The 21,942-nt window shown below is 33.7% G+C and overlaps 1 long non-coding RNA gene and 1 pseudogene across 1 annotated transcript; both read right to left on the bottom strand.

Moving 5' to 3' along the window:
- Window positions 1–1,511: 1,511 nt before the first annotated feature.
- LOC116134832 lies at window positions 1,512–2,606 on the bottom strand. Its single transcript, XR_004128812.1, has 3 exons — window positions 2,559–2,606; window positions 1,840–1,866; window positions 1,512–1,607 (listed from the first exon to the last, which is right to left on the bottom strand). It is a non-coding gene; the product is annotated as an uncharacterized LOC116134832 (long non-coding RNA).
- A 193-nt stretch (window positions 2,607–2,799) lies between these two features.
- Window positions 2,800–7,474, bottom strand: LOC116134953 (annotated as a pseudogene).
- Window positions 7,475–21,942: the final 14,468 nt, after the last annotated feature.

Consider the following 21,942-nt stretch of genomic DNA (forward strand, 5'->3'; position numbering starts at 1 on the left):
AGTCAAAGTGTTGAAAATGATAATGAAATATAGAGAATCAAAGTTGGAAGAATAATACAATTTTAAATTTAAAATAAGCATAAATTGAATTGATATGTGTAAAAATTCTATTCAAATAATCAAACACTTATACAATTAAATCCATTTTTTCATAACACCTGTACAATAATTATAGTTAACTCTCATTTGAATCAAACATTTTCTTATAACAAATATAAAAATGGGTACAACAATGTGGTCGCAAGAACCCATCTTCTCCATAAAAAAAAAGGCCAATACATGTTAGTGGTCGCAATACCAACTCTAAAATAACTTTAAAAAGTATATCATCACAAATAAAATAAAAAAATGGGTACAATTTTAACTTAATTGATGGATTGGAGATTTTTGTAATTTACTTTTCATTTAGGGATAAATTTGTAAAACTCGTCAGAAAAATTTAAAATTTAAGTAGAGTCAACTGACCCTCCTTGACCCCCCATTGTCTGTCAAAAGGACAATAAGGGTCCTCTAGAGTAATTTTCTGAAATGTTTTTTCTTGGAATTTTTGTAAAAAGAGGTTTTCATATTTATTAAAAAGAAAATGTTCAATTAGGGTCTCCAAATGGGCCTAATTCAAAGAAACATTTCCATTTTAATAAGCCCTATCCCTATTAGACTTTCTTACATGTCACATTATAGCCCACCAAAAAGTGCTCCATCGAAGTGGCTTAAGTCCATCCGTCTCCGAAACGGGTTTAAGAGAAACTAACATTTGAATCGAGCTGAGTCGGCCTTGCTAAAGCGTCAAACGGCTTTAAAACTCCTTTTTGTTGAGTTGTTTCTTCGATTAGACCCATTTAGGCTCATTGGGGTTCTTTGACAAAAGTAGGCATCAATAATTTCATTCTTTTACTCATTAAAACGAAAATCTCTTCTTTTTCCTAGGATGATTTATGTTGTGAATTGGCAGAGCTCCTAGGATTTTTTTTTTTTTTAATGATTGTGCTGATGGTGAATTTGTGGGGAGTTGTGTGAGTTTACGGGAGTGCAGTCGGTTCTCAGATGACGAAAAATTAAAGTATATCCGGCGAGCAAACCAATCGTATAAGACAGTCAGTTGATTTTCTGAAAAATAGAAGCACCTGGGTTGTATTATAACAAACACAAAAGAATAAGATTGTAACGATAATGATGAAAATAGCAGTTCTCTATGAGAAATTTCGAATAAGCATGTCATATCTGAAAATTAGAATCCAATAAAAGGTTTGGTTTGTAACAAAAACATCTCAAGAATTCTATCCCACCCTAGGAATATTCATTACACTATTGTGATCGAAATCACAGCAGAATTCAGTTCCAACAGGTCAGGGAGAAGAATTTTCATCATCATCGTCGTAAATAGTAGAAGAAAGTTGATAACTCGCATGAATTTCTTACCAGACTGCATAGAATAAATTTACCATTAGATAAGTGGATGGACCAAATTTTCCCAGATTGTAGATTGTAACTGAGATTGCTTTTAACACTCCACTATTTGAAGTTACGCATAAGCATCCACTTGGAATTGAGATTCTACTACAAAAGCTTCAGTCCACCTGTTACTTCGTCTACCACTTCAACAGGTCCTGCGGACAAGAGTCGATATAAATCAACAAAACTAGGAAGTCGCAAGGGCAAAAAGATCAAACGTTATAGTGGTACCACCAAAGGTAGTCATTTATTCTGATTGGTGCAGGCAAAAGGAATTTTGTACAATTAAAATTTAACAATTGAAATGACTTATAAAATTCCAAACAGGACTCAATGGTTTCCATCGAACAAAATAAAGCTAACAGGATCCATAGAGAATGGACTTACCAAGAATAGCCATCACCGTCCTCGAATCTGAAAAAAAAAAAAAAAAAGAAAATTATTTCATTTTAAGATAACTTGAGTATGAAACTTTCAAAAAAGTTTATGGCACGAATGTGAAATCATTATTACATAATTTACATTAAAACTGAAATGTTCAAGCACATTCTGTAGACACCACTGTTGACTTATCTTTGATAATTCTTGAAACAATAATTTGAAGTAATGCAATCAGATTATAAATATCAGATAGGCAAAACGTCCATATAGGCAAAAACATACGTCACTTATGTAATGCTTCGCTCCCTACAACTGAGAAATTAGAAATGGCATGCATCTTTCTTGTTTCAAGTAGTCAAATTCTCATGGGGCTTCTTAGTGCGAATACTTCCCATCCTTTAAAAACTTAACTTTGACTAGTCCAGCATACATATACCATTGAATCACACAAATATTGAAAATTTCTAGTTTTGGTGGGAGTATTAAGAATAAGCTACATTAATACACGTTAGCTTGGCATTCTTGCACAACAGTGTGACATTTTTTATGGCACTTAGCCAAGCTCTAGCCCTTCTTTTCAGACAAACTTTTGAGACTATAATTGCAACCCAGTAAATATAAAATTTTAAATTACAGGGCACCCATGAAAATCAATTCAAACCAATACCATACCAATCTCAAGGAAAAACAAAAAAAAAAAAATGGAAAGAACCCCTGTAACTCACTTGGCGCAATCGTGTTCTCCCGCATAATCGTAATATGAGTTGGTAATTCAAGTGACTTTGCCCTCTCCTGTTAAAATTGAAAGGAATTGTTCCAATAATTAAAGAAGTTAAAAATATATTATACAAAAAATAATAATAATAATAAATAAAGAACTAAAAAGGCTGATATCAAAATTCCCAAGAGATGCAAGTAAAGCCAGTACTAATTAAACTCTGAGACACCAAAGATTTTTATGCTATACTAACTTGCAAAACTGCATATCCTCCTACTCTCAATTTTCAACACCACCTTTGGTTGAGCACACATCTCCCACTGCATATTGGTAAGGGCTTCATGGAAAAAGAAAAGAATGATATAACAAAATCAGCATGTTTACAGAGGTTGCACCAACAAATCCAGATCAGTGTGAGGCTATACCTGTTTAGAGCATTAGGTGCCCGATGTAGAGCTTTTTATAAAGACCCAAAGTTGCATGGCTATAGAAAAGGCAAATATTTGGATCATCAGTATATAAAAAATTGCAGGTTAAATGTAAAAACAATATAAACAATAATAAAGTTAACGATAGGTCACCAATGTCCATGTATCATCCAAAATATCATATATATCACATAGTACCCCACACGCTTCCCTCCTCATAACAAACAAACAAAAAGTAAGCCTAAAATAATCACCCCTAATATTGACAATGGGTGAAAGAAGAAAGCTATTACTATCAGACTAGTAGAATCCATTTGTCCAATATAGTCCACACTAACATGTAATCAGTTAGGAGTGAATTTAAAAGCTTAATATCTTTTACTACATAAGCATAGAATGGAAGAGCTAGGATCTTGACAGGCATCAGTTCCCTCCAAATTCTAAAGAGGGGACTCCTAGCCCGTAGGAAGGGTAATGTCTTTCCTTAACTGCTCTAACAACCAATTTCACAGACTCATTAGCAAGTTTTCTATTAACTACTGATAAAGATCACAATGAGAGAAAATGGAGAAATTACAGAAGAAATAGGAGAAAAACTGACAGAAATTGGGGAGAGAAAATTCAATGTATAGTTACAATTACTCATATGCAAACTCTGAAAAATAATGACGAACAAGGCCCACACTTTTAGTGGCCTAAGTTCTAATAAGAAATTGAAAACAACTTCAACTAGGAAATAAATCTAACCAAAAAAGAAAGTCGAGTCTTAACTCAAACAAGGAAGTTAAGATAAGGAAAAAGAATCCTGCATCCACATCTAATAAGGGTAGAACTCTTGATGATGTCCTACATCAACAACCCTGGCATTTCCAAGCTACAAAAAAGATTTATTTCATTGACTACAGAGCCAACCTTCCATGGCACTTCAGCTGCCCATTTCAAGATGATGAGTAGGGTTGACTAGCATTTGGTACGATTTCATGAACAGCCAATCAAATTTCTTCTCTAAGATCTGGAGCACCCATGTAATGCTGGCCAAGAGAAACAAAATCTGGTAACACCATTAAGTAGCATACCCCTGTAATTCTTACATACTGATGCAATCCCAGCTTCAATGCAGCTAGTTTTAAGTGTAAAGCATTGCAATTAATCTTGATGTTACAAGAATTCAAACTCCTTTCCAAGATTGGTGGGCACTCTATCTACTAGGAAGAGGAGCTGTTTTACAAGGTACAAGACAAGCACAATCACACTAAAGATAGGTTGCAGCCACTGTGGCTGGATTAGTGACTCCCATGTACAAAGTCCATATAGTATTCGTTTCTAGCCTTCCAAATAACCAGCATATTAAGGCTCTTTGCATTGAGGCTGCTCCCACAAACTGTATTACCTAGCACAAAATCCATTTCTACAAGGAAACTGATAGAACACCAACAGCACCACAAACCATCACTAAGGTTTATAAGATAAGGAAAAAGGGGTTAAGTAGTGATTAGGCCTTTTGGGAAGTTTGTTAGCCACGTGGCAATAGCAATGAGAATATTGTTGCTGGTGGGTATAAATCTGGGCATATGACCTGTAAAAGGCAGAGAATGTTTCAGTTGGAAATGGTTGGGAGGTCTCTAGCTCCTCGAATTGCTATGCTATCCTATATTTTCTTTTTCGTCATCCTTTATACTTGTTCTTGATCAGATTGTCATCTCTTTCTTTATTATCTTATCAATATACCATTCAGCCATATTATTCAATATCTCCTTGTTCATTGATCTGTTTGTTGTGTTGAGTGAGAATTAGCTCTGGGTTCCTAACAGAAACCAAAAAAATTGCCAGTTTCCTTTTGCAGTTCCCAATTGCAACAAACTAAGCAGCAATAAGTGAATCTAGACTGAGAAGCTAGTTCCTTAAAATCAATTTAATCTGTATAACAATTAGGGATCATTCCTAGAGAATTGTAAGAACATTTGAATGCCAATAAAGTCATAATTAAAGCTCCCATAAAGAAAGCTTTGATAATAAATGGAGTAGTAACGGCTAGTAAACAAGCTTCTAAGGAGACAAACAGGCATTAAATAAAGATTTAACTGGAAGAAAGAAAAAATTGTAGTCAGAGGACAGACATGAACCCACCAAACCCTTAACCTTCACCCACAAGAAGGAGAGGAATCTACCTAGATAAGAGTTATTCTAGAGGTGTAAACACCATAGAAATACAAAGCTAATGTACCCCTATAGTCCAACAACTTCTAATCTGATTCTGAAGCAATTAAATCAACCAAAAGCTTCCAATCAGCACACCTCCTAAGCCTCTATCTACCAATCAACACAAAAGTTCAAGTCATTCTTCACACGAATTATAGTCAGTGGAATACAGATACTTTATTCACTTGTTTCAGCATCTACCCTGCCAAAATATTCTGTATATTGTGCCTTGAACTTTACAAACTGTTAGTGATCAGAATTTCATTAGGTCTCTTCACTTTGGTATTCAGAAGGAGATGTGTCATCTCCTGGCCACATGAACAGCCATCATCAATATTCACTTCACTTCACTCACTCACTCTATGAACATAACACCTGACAATCCAGTTTCAGCCAGTAATAATTAAAAATCCAATTTAATTCAAACAGCCACACCAAAATATGAATCTGTAGCAGAAAATGTAAAATGAAAGTCATGAAGAAAACAAAAAATGGATTTTAAGACTACAATTATAGATACCTGCACTGGGCAGCAATTTTCCCTTTACCCATCTTAAGATCATTTCTCACAACCAAAACCTGCATAAAATAAAAACAAAAGCACAGTTCGTTAATTTTCAGTATACATGTTAACATTAAAACACAAATGCACACATATACGTTAATTCAGAAAGAGAGAGAGAGAGAGAGGGAGAGAGACATAATACCATTTTAAAATCATCGAGAATATCAGCCAACTTTTCAATTTCGAAGGGCTTCTTGGCCTTATTCTTCTTGTTTTCTATAGCAACTGCTGCAGCAACTGCAGCAGCTTTGGCTTTTCTGGCTGAAACAAAGATAAAAGCAGGACGTGTACCAATGCAGTATCCCAAAGCAAGGCAGCCTGCCCCGACTATAATGGTGCTCAGCCATGTCAGATACATCGTCCGCTATCACAAACGAGAACCCCTCCTATACTTAAGTTGCAGCCAAAATCAAGCAGAAGCAGAAAGCAAATCTATATCATGAGCCATAATAGCTACCAAGAACAGGACAACAGGCACTTATCATAATAAAAACGATGAAACCACATATCTATATATATATACCATCCTGTACTATATTGCAATTAACGATTCTTTCTTTCTGTTATTATTTATTTGGAACAAATATAACCATAATAATTAACAATATTTCAACAAATATTATAATACTTTCGTATTTCCCTAATTACACATGTCCCAGAATATATATGTTTTGTGTATTACTTTATTTGTTAAGTTTTTATATTAAATAAAGGAAAAGAAAAACCTTTATTATCTTTTATTAACCCATGGAAAATTACTCTCTCTCTCTTTCTCATCCTCAACTATTTTCAAACAATTATTACTAAAAATTTAGTATTTTTTTTTCTTTTACTTTCTTCTCTCTTTTTAAATTTTGCTTCCTCTCTTTCTAGAAACATTTATCCACCTAGAATCCTCATAACTTTCTTTTCTTTTTCTTAGCACCTATGTCTTTTGTAAAAATGCTCTCTCATTTTCTCAATCCAAAATCATTCTCTCTACTCTTGCTACCAATTATTTTCTTAATTGTGGCCTTCTAGTTTGATTTTTTGTTCTTCATTACTATCATGTGTACTTCAATTGAACAATTTTATCACTCTAATAAGCATATTTACACGCGGATGAACCAAACTCCATCCCTCATCTCATTACTTATCCTATTTCATTCCACTGCTTTTCGCCACAACAATCATGACCTTTTAGACTCACAATCATATCCACATTTTATAAACCCTAAGAAACCCTGAAATAAATTAATTGCACCAAAAAAAAAAAAAATCAATTATTTTTTGCTCAAGTTGTTCTTTCACAAAATTAACCATGAAAAATATTTTTAATTAAATTAAATTTCAAATCTTTAGGCTTCAATTCTTTATATACATTTGTAAGTTTTCGTATCACTATACATCTAAACTCTCTTTAAAAATTAAATAAAATAAGTGTTATTTCCAGCAAACTGTTTCATAGTTCATGAATCATTTTCGTTCGAAACAGACGGAAAAAGTGAGAAAGATAGAGAACAGAATATGGATTACAGGAAGCGCAAAGAGAAAAAGAAAAAGCTTTGAGTGGAACAAAAATATTAACAGAGAAAATTGAAGGTACCAATAACGAGAGAGTCAAGTACCTGCATCAAAAGGCCGTTGATCGAGAGTGAAACCTGGATCGGACGGTGCAAAACTCACGCAGACATGACTGTCAAGAGCTCGTTTGTTCAGTGTAAGGAAGTGGACTGGCTTGGAGACTTGGTTAGAACTTCAATTTTTAAATCGTGGCCAAACATGCCCCATGTGCCCACCCGAAGATTGCCCTAAAAACAATTTACTACGTCAAAAGTTTCAAAACGACAATTACCCACCTTTCATTAATATTTGTCCATTAAGTTTAACTGAAGAAGGATAAAGTAGTAAATTAAAAAATAATTTACTACCAAAAAATTTCAAAATAAAAATTACTCACCTTTCGTTAATATTTGTCTATTAAGTTTAACTGAAGAATGATAGGATAATAAGTTCAAAAACAGTCAAAGGGTAATTAAGTAATTATATCATTTTTCTCGCTATATATAAACAAAAAACCCTACTCCCATCTTCTTCTCATCACCACTGCCAGAGCCGCCACCGGCCGTTTGTTGTTGGCTCTTACCGGATTCTTCACCTGAATCAACAGGAAAAGCCATCATAACCCTGATTACATACTTACCCAACCTTACCAACCCTTTTTTGGCCAAATTTATACCTCCCTACAACCAATTGCATGACTACCATTTTGTGCCCACTGGTCGATTCTGGCACTGTTACAACTCCCACCACCACCATATGATTCCCTAAACCTCCCACACCAAAACCCCTCTACCCCCTACCCTATTGCCCCCGCAAATAGCCAATAATTGTGTGTTTATTGCTTCACACGATCGCTCCTCTCAAGCTGGATTCTGACCGATCCCTACCTTCAAAATCCAACTTGCCACCATCCTAAGGTTCACCGGCCTCCCCTCTACAAAACTCTCAACATCCTGGGCCGAGATTGTTCTCCGATCACCACTGCCACCACCTAGGGTTTTTGCACAATGATTGCGATTGGGATTTTGATTAGAGTAATTTTAGAGTTGTTTGGATGGAATTGATTGTCGTTTTGGAGTCTTGGTTTGTTGTTGACTAATTGTAAGATTTCCCCGACCATTTCCCTACTGTTGGCGACCAAAAATTTTCTAGTTTTGAAAACACCCACCACCTATGTGCTTTTTTGCCCTAACCAGCTCCCTGCGTACTGCCCCCCTATAATTCCCAAGATGTAAAATGTATGTTCCTAACTCAAAATAGTCATTTAGATGTTAATTTTATGTTAAAAAGCATAAAATTTAACTAAGGGCAAAATAGTCAATTCATTTGGAACAGTAAGAATCAATTATCCATAAAAGAGTATCAGTGGAAAAATAGGCATTTTGCCTATGGATAAACATTGCAAAAGCCAAGGATGAGTAGGCTTAATTGCATTTAATGACATTAATTAAGTAATAATTATGTTTAGTGTCAAATGACCAAAATGTCCTTATATGAAGAATTAAGGACTTATGAATTATACAAGTTATACAATTAAAATAATTGGGCTAATAGTTAATTTTGAAAAATTTATGAAATATTTCCTATAAATGAGAGGAAAATTCGTTCAAGCCAAGAGAGACATCATTTCTTCTATTTTCTCTCAAATCATTCATGAAACAAGCTTTCTCTTTCTAAGTTTCAAAGGACTTTTGCATAATTTTTTTCAAGGAGAATAAGATAGGAGCCTTGGATCTTCAAATTGAAGAGTTTAAGGTAAGGATTAAAAACCCTAGTTTTGATGTGATTTGAAGATTTAAGGTAGATGTTGAGGTATAATGTTATATATATAGGATTAAGGTGTAAAAGAAGATAAAGACAAAGGATTTGGTAGGGGAATTCTTTAAAAAGATAAGGAAGAACCTCCCATGACTTTAGGAATTATGCTAGGGTTTGTAGATTTCAATGAAACCTTAAATTAAGGCTTTAAGACATAGAATTAGATGATGGCAAGTGTAGTTGAACTCATTAATTTTATTTATTACCTTGAATTCATTATACATGAAGTTATTGTCATTTATGTTTTATGAATTGTTATGTTTAATTGAAGAAGATGAAGTATTGATGTTGATTGTGGCAAAACTTGTAGTATTGGAGGCCACATGGTGTTGAATGGTTACTATTAGAAATGTTGATGTGCTACTTGCATTAACTTACAATGTTATAGCAATGATGGATGATTATGAGAATGAGGTTTTACACTTCCTTTAAGATATGAAAGATATTAAGGGGAGATTTATTTGATCCATAACATGACCTATTTGTTAATTGTTAATAGAAATTGATGTGACATAGTTTAATTTGAAAAATTAGGATTTGGTAGTTATGTTAAACATACTTCAGTATTTCGATCATAACTTGAGTTATAAAAATCAAAATGAGATGATTCTTAAAGCACTAATAAGTTAAGACATAGCCCTATAACTTTTATGTTTGGGTCGAGAGCCAATTCATTTAGGAAATGGATGGAAAATGGCCTAAAGAATAAGCTTCTAGTTATTAAAGTTTAAGATTTAACATAATTAATTCTTATGATTATGAACTGATTATATAATGATGTGATTAAGCTATGTACTAATGTTTTCTCATTAGTTAGATGATCTTTGAAAGATATACATGGTCATGATGTGAATGCATGATTAATGTTATGAAATGTCATGAAGATGCAATGTAATACAAGTTTTAAGATGATGAACGTGAGCAAGAGATAATGTAAATGAATTGATAATTTATAGATGAATCAAAAGTATGAAGCTCACTAAAATATGTTTTTTACATGCCATCAGATGTTAGAAATGCATATAGACATGATGGAAAATGCATAAGCATATCCTCATATACTGGTTGAGGAAAGATGAATATACGCTTTAGATGTTAAATTACGCGTAAGCATGCCTCTCGATGATATGAGCTCTAGATGAATTTGAGGCTAGATGATATGAAATGCTTAAGACATTAAGAAAAGTCTGATCGGCTAGACGTTAAATTATTCATATGCATTTAGTTGCATTACATGAGTTATGATGTTATTTACATCATGAGATGATTTATACTCATGTTAGATGATATTTAGATGTTATATTGTGACATGTGATGTGTGTGTACTATGTTTACATACTTATTTTTATGTGTATACATTGATGTTTGTATAGCCATGAGATAAAATGATGAAAAACATATGAATTAGTAAGAAAATGGAAGCTTATCTATATGTAAAAGATAAGTGGTGTATTAATAAATATGTTTAAATGAAGGTCAAATAGCACATTAAAAATGAAATTGATCATTTTTTACTTAGCAATTAGCACTCACCCTTTCATTGTTGATTGCTTTGCAGGTAGACCAAAAGCGAAGGATGTTAAGAGACAGCAAGGCTACACATGAGGGGAGATGATTATTGTCATCTTGATGTAAATAATGTAAATGATAAATGTTTGTGAAACACCTTTGGAAGCTTCCAACCCTATAAATATGTTTTGATTGTGTAAATTCCAGATAAATTCTTAAAGTTTTTGAAATTATAAGTTTGGATCCTGCGTGACATCTTATATGAATGTTTTGGATATTATTATTACTATCCTTACATAGGTTTTTCTAAATACAATTCGTTCTTTAGACATATATCCCCTGGATTCTCATTGAGAGATATTCAGAGGATATCTAACTAGAGAGGGGTTTTACACCCCTACTTATGCGTGATTTCTACATGCGTGCCCCATAGGCCGCCGTGTCGAAATCCCATCTAGTCGGGTGTAATTTCGGCTGAAAAAAGACCTAAGATTTGGATTCAAAGAGGAAATGGTATTTTAGTTTTCACAATTACTGTATCATGTTAGGTAACATATTTTACTAACAAATCCCAACGGTGGGAGGGAAATTGTCGTTTTGAAACTTTTCGAGTTGTAAATTGTCCTTAGGGCAAATTTGGGCTGGGAAGATGTCGATGTCATTCGGCCTTAAATGATTTAAATTAATCTCCATGGATGATAAAATAACAAAAACTTCAAGGATTTGAAAGTAACAAAATTTCTCATGATGTTAAATTTAAGATGTTGAAGTAGAAGATAAAATAGCAATTTGATAGTATTTACTAACTTATGGAAACTAATATTTTAATGATTTACTAATTGCTCATTAATAATAGGAGAATTTTTGGGTGCGTTTGGCTTATTATTTCTGCCCATATTCCCAATCTTATTCTCCAAATAATGTTTGGCACATTATTCCAAAAATATTACCCTATTTTTTTAATTACTTTTAGACCTCATAAGGTTATTAATTTCATTTAATACCCCCTGAAAAAAAAGTTTAAAAATTAACAAAAACACCTCCATGACCCATACTTGCTAGATTCCGTAAACCACCGTCGGTGGTAGCCGGAATCTGCCACAACGGTGAATTACCGACCAAAACTGGCCTGTAATTCACCGATCTGGCCTTTTCCAACCAGATCGATAGTAGATTTGGCCGGAAAAGGCCAGATCTGGTCGTCAATGACAACCAAAGAAATGGCCGTCGTTGACGGTCAACGACACGGATTTGGCTGGAAAAGGCCATAACGACGCGTTACGACACAAATCCGACCGGTCTGTGTCGTAAGGCGATTTTCCTGCCAGATTCCGGTGGTGGTGGCTGGAATCTGGTACTACGGGTGGTGGGGGTATTTTTGTTATTTTATATGTTGGGATGTTTAATTAAATTAGTAAACCTAGGGGCTTTTTTATAAATTTTTAAATTTTACCTTGTAATACTCCCCTATTCAACTACCCAATATTATTCTCAAAATCTTATCCAAAATAATAAACCAAACGCATCCTTTATTATTTTTAAAACTTTGGAGAAATTTTATTATTATATTATACGTAGGGGTGTATGGCTTTTAACTCATTTTTAAATGGGAAACAACATGACCTATTTGTTAATTGTCAATAGAAATTGATGTGACATAGTTTAATTGAAAATTGGATTGGTAGTTATGTTAAACATCTTCATATTTCGATCATAACTAGTTATAAAAATCAAAAGAGATGATTCTTAAAGCACTAATAAGTTGCCGCCATCGGCCGTTTGTTGTTGGCTCTTGTCGGATTCTTCACTTCAATCAACAGGAAAAGCCAGCATAACCCCGATTACACACTTACCCAACCTTACCAACCATTTTTTGGCCAGATTTATACCTCCTTACAACCAATTGCATGACTACCATTTTGTGTCCACTGGTCGATTGCGGCACTATTACAACTCCCACCACCACCATATGATTCCCTAAACCTCCCACACCAAAACCCTTCTACCCCCTACCCTATTGCCCCCGCAAATAGCCAATAATTGTGTGTTTTGTGCTTCACGTGATCGCTCCTCTCAAGCCGAATTCTAACTGATCCCTACCTTCAAAATCGAACCTGCCACCATCCTAAGCTTCACCGGCCTCCCCTCTACAAAACCCTTAACATCCTGAGTCGAGATTGTTCTCCAATCACCATTGCCACCACCTAGGGTTTTTACACGATGATTGCGATTGGGATTTTGATTAGAGTAATTTTAGAGTTGTTTGGATGGAATTGATTGTCGTTTTGGAGTCTTGGTTTGTTGTTGACTAATTGTAAGATTTCCCCAACAATTTCCCTACTGTCGGCGACCAAAAATTTTCTAGTTTTGAAAACACCCACCACCTATGTGCTTTTTTGCCCTAACCAGCTCCCTGCGTTTTGCCCCCCTATAATACCCAAGATGTCAAAGGTATGTTCCTAACTCAAAATAGTCCTTTAGATGTTAATTTTATGTTAAAAAACATAAAATTTAACTAAGGGCAAAATAGTCAATTCATTTGGAACATAATGAATCAATTATCCATAAAAGGGTATGAGGAGAAAAATACGCATTTTGCCTATGGGTAAGCATTGCAAAAGTCAAGGATGATTAAGCTTAATTGCATTTAATGACATTAATTAAGAAACAATTATGTTTAGTGTCAAATGACCAAAATGCCCTTATATGAAGAATTAAGGACTTATGAGTTATACAATTAAAATAATTGGGCCAATAGGTAATTTTGAAAAATTTATGAAAAATTTTCCTATAAATGAGAGGAAAATTCATTTAAGCCAAGAGAGACGTCATTTTTTCCATTTTCTCTTAAATCCTTCATGAAACAAGCTTTCTCTTTCTAAGTTTCAAAGGACTTTTGCATAATTTTTTCAAGGAGAACAAGATAGGAGCCTTGGATTTTCAAATTAAAGAGTTTAAGGTAAGGATTAAAAACCCTAGTTTTGATGTGATTTGAAGATTTGAGGTAGATGTTGAGGTATAATCTTATATATGTAGGATTAAGGTGTAAAAGAAGATAAAGACAAAGGATTTGGTAGGGGAATTCTTTAAAAAGATAAGGAAGAACCTCCCATGACTTTAGGAATTATGCTAGGATTTGTAGATTTTAATGAAACCTTAAATTAAGGCTTTAAGACATAAAATTAGATGATAGCAAGTGTAATTGAACTCATTAATTTTATTTATTACCTTGAATTCATTATACAAGTTATTGTCATTTATGTTTTATGAATTGTTATGTTTAATTGAAGAAGATGAAGTATTGATGTTGATTGTGGCAAAACTTGTAATATTGGAGGTCACATGGTGTTGAATGGTTACTATTAGAAGTGTTGATGTGTTGTTTACATTAACTTACAATGTTATAGCAATGATAGATGATTATAGGAATGAGGTTTTACACTTCCTTTAAGATATTAAAGATATTAAGGGGGGATTTATTTTATCCATAAGATTAGGGGTGTTTAAAAGCGGTTAACCGAACCGGTTAACCGCTTTTCTAAACCGAACCAGATTTTCGGTTCGGGAAGATTCCCGAACCGAAACCGAACCGGTTTTAGGGAAAACGGGTTTTTCGATTAACCGAAAAACTGGTTAACCGTTTTGAAAAAAGCGGTTAACCGGTTTTGAACCGGTTTTCTCTTTTTTTTAATAAATTTTTTTTTTTTTTAAATTTTGTCCTAAATTAAATTGTAAATATAAACAATACATTGGGAACTAAGAAAAAAATTTTGGGTTGGGATTTTAGATTGAGTGAATTAAGGATTTATTTTAGTTTAGGTTATTATTTATTTATTTAATATATATATATATATATATATTTTATTTTTTATTTTTTTTTTGAAAACCGGTTTTTGATTAACCGTTTATAATTTTTCCCGAACTGAAAATTCGGTTTTTTGATTTTTTCAAACCGTAACCGAACTGTTTTTGCATTTTTTTGAACATTCCTACATAAGATGACCTATTTGTTAATTGTCAATAGAAATTGATATGACATAGTTTAATATGAAAAATTCGGATTTGGTAAGTTGAGGGGTTATGTTAAACATGCTTCAATATTTCGATCATAACTTAAGTTATAAAAATCAAAATGAGATGATTCTTGAAGCACTAGTAAATTAAGACATAGCCCTATAACTTTTATGTTTAGGCCGAGAGTCAATTCATTTAGGAAATGGATGGAAAATGGCCTAAAGAATAAGCTTCTAGTTATTAAAGTTTAAGATTTAACATAATTAATTCTTACGATTATGAATTGATTATAGAATGATGTGATTAAGCTATGTACTAATGTTTACCCATTAGTTAGATGATCTTTGAAGGATATACATGGTCATGATGTGAATGTATGATTAATGTTATGAAATGGCATGAAGATGCAATGTAATACAAGTTTTAAGATGAACGTAAGCAAGAGACAATGTAAATGAATTGATAATCTATAGATGAATCAAAAGTATGAAGCTCACTAAAATTTGTATTTACGTGTCATAAGATGTTAGAGATGCATATAGACATGACGGAAAATGCATAAGCATATTCTCATATAGCGGTTGAGGAAAGATGAATATATGCTTTAGATGTTAAATTACGCGTAAGCATGCCTCCCAATGATATGAGCTCTAGATGAATTTGAGACTAGATGATATGAAGTGCTTAAGACATTAAGAAAAGTCCAATCGGCTAGACGTTAAATTATTCATATGCATTTAGTTGCATTACATGAGTTATGATGTTATTTACATCATAAGATGATTTATACTCATGTTAGATGATATTTAGATGTTATATCGTGACATGTGATGTGTGTGTACTATGTTTACATACTTATTTTTATGTGTATACATTGATGTTTTTATAGCCATGGGATAAAATGATGAAAAACATATGAATTAGTAAGAAAATGGAAGCATACCTACATGTAAAAGATAAGTGGTGTGTTAATAAATATGTTTAAATGAAGGTCAAATAGCACATTAAAAATGAAATGGATCATTTCTTACTAAGCAATTAGCACTCACCCTTTCATTGTTGATTGTTTTGCAGGTAGACCAAAAGCGAAGGATGCTAGAGACAACGGGGCTACACATGAGGGAAGATGATTATTGTCATCTTGATGTAAATAATGTAAATGATAAATATTTATGAAACACCTTTGGAACCTTCCACCCTATAAATATGTTTTGATTGTGTAATTTCCAGATAAATTCTTAAAATTTCTGAAATTATAAGTTTGGATCTTGCGTGACATCTTATATGAATGTTTTGAATATTATTATTACTATCCTTACATAGCTTTTTCTAAATACAATTCGTTTTTTAGACATGTATCCCCTAGATTCTCATTGAGGGATATTCAAAGGATATCTGACTGGAGAGGGGTTTTACACCCCCACTTGTACATGATTTCTACACGTGTGCCCCATAGGTCGGCATGTCGAAATCCCACCTAGCCGAGTGTAATTTCGGCTGAAAAAAGACCTAAGATTTGGATTCAAAGAAGAAATGGTATTTTAGTCTTTACAATTACTGTATCATGTCAGGTAACATATTTTACTAACAAATCCCAACGGTGGGAGGGAAATTATCGTTTTGAAACTTTTTAAGTTGTAAATTGTCTTTAGGGCAAATTTGGGGTGGGAAGATGTCGATGTCACTGGGCCTTAAATGATTTAAATTAATCTCCATGGATGATAAAATAACAAAAACTTAAGGATTTGAAGTAACAAAATTTCTCATGATGTTAAATTTAAGATGTTTAAGTAGAAGATAAAATAGCAATTTGATAGTATTGGCTAACTTATGGAAACTAATATTTTAATGATTTACTAATTGCTCATTAATAATAGGAGAATTTTTATTATTTTTAAAACTTTGGAGAAATTTTATTATTATATTATACTTAGGGGTGTATGGCTTTTAACTCATTTTTAAATGGGAAACAAGTAACTATATCATTAGTTCTAATAATTGACTTCATTACCCTTTAATTAAAAAAAAAAAAAAAAATCAATGATAAAAATTGCAAGATCACATTTTACCTTCCAAAAATTTTAGATTATTTAATATAATGTTGTTTAATTTAATCTAACATACTTTAATCATATTATATTAAAATATTAAACTATCTGATCTAATATGATGTAATTTAGTCTAATGTTTTATGTTAGTTAAACCTTAGGCATACTTTAAGATTTTCTTCAATTTATGATTAAGATATCGATTAAAATATACGTTTTTTTATTATTTTTATTGTTATGGTTTTGTAACTTAATTTTTTATATATTAATATTTTAAAGATACTTTTTAATAGTTTTATACTTTTAAAAATCTAGAAGTTTCGAGGCAAATGGAAATTGCACCTTTTGTAGTGGTGTCAAACGCCATAATTTCTTAACAAACACTAACGAAGGGTGGAACGTTATTGATTTTAGAAATCGAGGGTACCTAAGGTGGGCACATGTAATTCAACCAAACTCTTATATGTTTCAATAATGGTATAAATGGTACATCATATGGTTTTGCAATTATATATGTCCCGTAAAAGAAGCTTGACATTTTTGAAATTAGAGTCTTTGAGATGGTTATATATATTTAAACCTTTTTTTAAATACATTTGTTATTAATTTTTTTCTTTTATTTAGTGTTTTAGTAATTGATTAATTTACACTATATAAAGATCCTCATCTTCAAAAATTCAAAAAGAACGAAAAAATGAGGCGTACTAGCCACCTTGCTTTGTATACTAGGAAAAGACACTAGTACCCTTAACATTTTCAACACCAAACTGACCTTCTTCAATTTGGTAAAATTGTCAAAGGCCTCTAATTGTCACGTCACGTCCGGACCAACTCAATACGCTTTTTTTTTTTTTTTTTTTGGGTGACCAGTGATGTTCGGGTCAGTTTGTGCGCACTTCAATTAATCTCCTAGGCTATGAAGTTGACAACCGGGTAAATCACCTCAATGGTCACCCCTATTAGCAACCCAGGTGGATCGAACTCATAACCTCTTGAGTAATACATCCAAGAGTCTTAACTGATCGTTGGACCACCCAATGATGGTTCAACTCAATACACTTAATAAGCCCATTTTACGATTGGAGGCTTGGATGCAAGGCTTTCCTTTGAGAATCTCTCAATATTCAATAGGAGACCATCACTAGGATCAAAATAAGCAATATTCCAAGAAATAATCTAAGGAATATACTAGTGGGTAAAGTCTAGACATAAATCAATAAGACACTTGTACATATTTATGCACATTGACTATGTTTATCTTCATGTATAAACAACTAGTTTTGTTATTTAACTAATCATTCCAAGCTTTAGTATTGTTTAAGCAATATTACAACGAACATTTTCTCTTCATATCTTTCTTTATGTGTTATTTGCTTTTAGGGGTGTTAGTGAGTTTGTTTCAATCTTAGGGCCTCTCAAAGTTTTTTTTTTGGGTAAATCCGATAACTGCCTCTCCGACAACTCAAACACAAGACCTCTGAGTATAGTTAACCCCAATAACTAAAGAGTTTGCTATCCAACCACTAGGGGAGAGGTTTCTTAAAGTTTGTGTAGCAAGGGTGAATAGTTTTTTTCTTCTAAAATCGTGACAATTGGTATTAAAGCAAAGGTTTGCTTGCATATCACAAGGAAACATGGGTGATATAACAAAAGGAAGTGATGTCACCCCTAATGTAATGAGAAAGTCTTTGGCCACTCAAAGTCTCATAATAAAATGATCGTTATGTGAAAACTAGGATAGTCAAGGTGGAACTAGTAATGACAATGGTAGAATAAAGGCTAGACTAGTTGGAGTAATATATGGATGGACCGATTGCAAAATTGAGCTCCCGTAAGAAGAGTTTCGTCAATCCCTACTAAATGCCATGAATTCTACTACTAAATTATAACATTTGTATAATAAGGCTTTCCAAAAAAAAAAATGGTGGAATTATTGGCTAGATATCAAACCTAAGTTAAAGAGGTAAAGATGGCTTAGATGATACAATGGCAACCTTGCTATTTGCAAGAAGGCAATAGTAATTGGGCTGGTCATAATAGCATTTACACTTACTACTCCGTAGATTGAAAACCTAAAACTTAAAGAGTTCAATAGAAACATGGATGCAAAGGAGTTGGAAAAATTTTCATTTGGTACCAATGTTTTAAAAACCAACCCGAGGCAAAACCTGGCAAGCTGGCTGGGTCCCAGGTCGATTGGTTCAACCGGTGACGTCATCATACTTACATCAACGTGATGACATCAGCAAAGTTATTGTTCATAGAGTCCAGAATTCCAGAAATCTCAAATTAGGATCCAAATCATAAATTCTTGAATAAAAAGTCCTTAGCAAGGCATCATTAAACATCATTACATCAATGCAATCTCTATTACAACTAATTACAAATCAAAATAACAAAATGAAGGAAGAAATCACATAATAGTTGATCAACATTCTAGGAAAAAAATGATCTTCACCCAATGGTGTTAAATCCATCATTCCATCCTCAATTGAACTTCATAGTTCACACACCATCTAACAGATGATCATCATCATTATTAACATTGGCAACATCATCTACAAAAAATTCTAGCAAAAAAGGAAAACCAACTAATACCAAAGAAATTCTAGCTCGATTAATTAACACACCAACTAAACATTTTGCAATGGAATAACATAAAACAAATAGTAGACCTCCAGAGCAGCAAGCAAATCATTCAAAATATTGAAAAGACTCAAAATTTCCCTCAATTCTAAACATGATCAAATTGATGAACACTGATTTAAAACAACATACCAAAATCCATTATGCTAGATAGATATAAAATAAACATATTTTATCAAGAAATTCTTCTATCAGAATATTGGTCGAACACATGTTGAAAACAAAAATCAGACATAGAACATAATAATTAGAGGAGGCAAAATTTAGGAAACACACACAAACTATTTATCATAAACATCACTTGAATGACCAAGCCAGAGTAGCCACAGGAGCCAGGAGCTAATGCTTTAAAAGTTTACAACCCACCAGATAATTGCAATCTATTAAAAGAAATGGCAAAGTGAATTAAAGTAAATGAATAAAAATAAACAAGGAGTATAGAGAACAAAGGAAGCACTGACAAGTGACGACATTACTTGGTGAAGATGAGTTGCCGTTGACGTCGTGAAGAGATGAGATCGCGCAAATGAGAGGAAAGGCAACTTTTCCTGGGCAAGATGAGCTACAGCTAACGACGAAGAGGAAGAGATCGACGATTAATAGACTAGATCGACGATGAAGAAAGGAGATCGCGAAATGGGAGGAGGAGAGGCTCGATACCAGCTGAAGACGAAGGGGAGGAAGTTCACGCCTTCACGATGAAGAGAGGAAATCGTTGGTGAAGGGGAGACTCCGATGGAAGATTTTTAGACCAAAAGTGCAGGGAAATGGAATAAAAGGAGAAGAAGGGGGGGGGGGGGGGGGGGGGGGGGGGGGGGGGGGGTGAGTTTGGTGCTATCGTTGATATTTGGGTTTAAGGAATATAGGGTTTATTTTACTTGAGACCCAGTCTTTTGGAAAAAATGGTTGGACCAGCCGGTTGCTACAGTGCACCTATCCAACCGCAGGTGTAAGTGGGCAATTATAAAATGTCAGTTTTTAGCCTCAACCAACCTGGCTCACCAGCCGGGTCCTGGTTGAACCGGTTCGACTGGCCAAGCCATGCCAGGTTTTCAAGCATTGTTTGGCACATAGAATGCTACTTTGACTTGTTAAAGGTGTTCGATGAAAGTCACCAGGCAAACAGTGTTATTATTTATCTTACTAATTTTCCTACTAGTTGGTGATGAAGGAAATATATATGTTTAAATAAAGAGTGATACTTGTAACATTAGCTCATGGAAAGATTTGACGAAGAAGTTGAAGCACCAATCTTGTTAAGAGTATGGCCAAAAATGCATGAGTGGGCTCTATTATCCATCATATCCAAGACTTATGTAAATTGTCCTCTATTGTAGAATCTCCAACCATAATATTTGTTGAGCCCTCATGTGTTTTGATGTGCCAAAACTAATTAAAAAGTTTGTTGATATCTAACAAACATGCAAAAGTATAACAAGAGTCATAACCAAAACAAAAATGCAGTTTTTCCCAAGTGGTATGATCGTACAGGAAGAAGGAACAACCGTTCCTAGTTTCATAGAGCTATCCAGATGAACGTTCCTCACAACATGACCTCGTTCCAGGAGATCGTTCATGCCTTTGTCCAAATCTTGTCAAGTCACTCGCAATGGCACAACCAAGCTGCACGATCGTTCCAACCAAGTCAAAAGTCAAAGTTTTGAAATTCCAGTGTTTTCATGCTTTTGACAAGTCTTGAAGACCAAGCTTTAAGATCAAGTTAAAGTACAAATGTTTCAAGTGGAACGATCATGTCGTACGATCGTTTCTTTTCAAAGTCCCTTCCTTAGGAGAATGACATCGTTCTAGAAGGCCATTTGTGGCTTTGGAATTTTTATGGATTTTAAGGAGCCAATGGACTAGTCGTTCCATGTGTTGGAATGACCATTTGTGATGGTAAAATGATCATTCCATGAACCCTAAAGCTGAGCAAAAGTATCTGTTATGTTGAGAATGACCGTTCACGATGGTGGAATGCCTGTTCCTCTAGGTACTACAACTTTTCAGAGGTGCATTAAATGTAACAACGACTCTTTACTTCAAAGGGGAGAGATAAACAATAAATAAAAAGCGATTTATTGCAAAGATAGATATAGTGAATATTGGAGAAACAAAAGGCTCATAAAAAACATTCTCACATAATCTCTTGAGCTAAAGATCGAAATCATTATCACTCTCTTGTACTCATATTGAAAACTTTTGAAAGTATTGTTCTTATTGTGTGTTTAAGCCTAGTTTGAGAGGCAATCAATCACAAACTTTTATTCAAATATTTTGTGGGTGAAATCTTGTAAATCTAGAGGTGAAATCCTGTCAAACTATTGTAAGAGACGAAATCCTGTTAAACTAGTGTAAAGGGCACAATCTGATTGTAGCGAAACTTCAAGGAGGTTGTCTTGAAGAAATGGATGTAGGAGACTTGTGAATATAGCTTCGAGCCACTATAAATCTCTGAGTATTTAACACTGCTTTAATTTTGCCTAAACTTGGTAATGTCAAATGCAATTTATCGATAGTACCAAGGGGAGTATTGTAAAAGTGGATCCCATCAAAGCAGATTTGGGCGTCTACTTTTGCTAAAGAATAATACTACATATATATCATTCTCATACAACATTTATC

The sequence above is a fragment of the Pistacia vera genome, unplaced genomic scaffold, assembly GCF_008641045.1.
Source record: "Pistacia vera cultivar Batoury unplaced genomic scaffold, PisVer_v2 Contig292, whole genome shotgun sequence".
NCBI classification, from domain to species: Eukaryota; Viridiplantae; Streptophyta; class Magnoliopsida; order Sapindales; family Anacardiaceae; genus Pistacia; species Pistacia vera.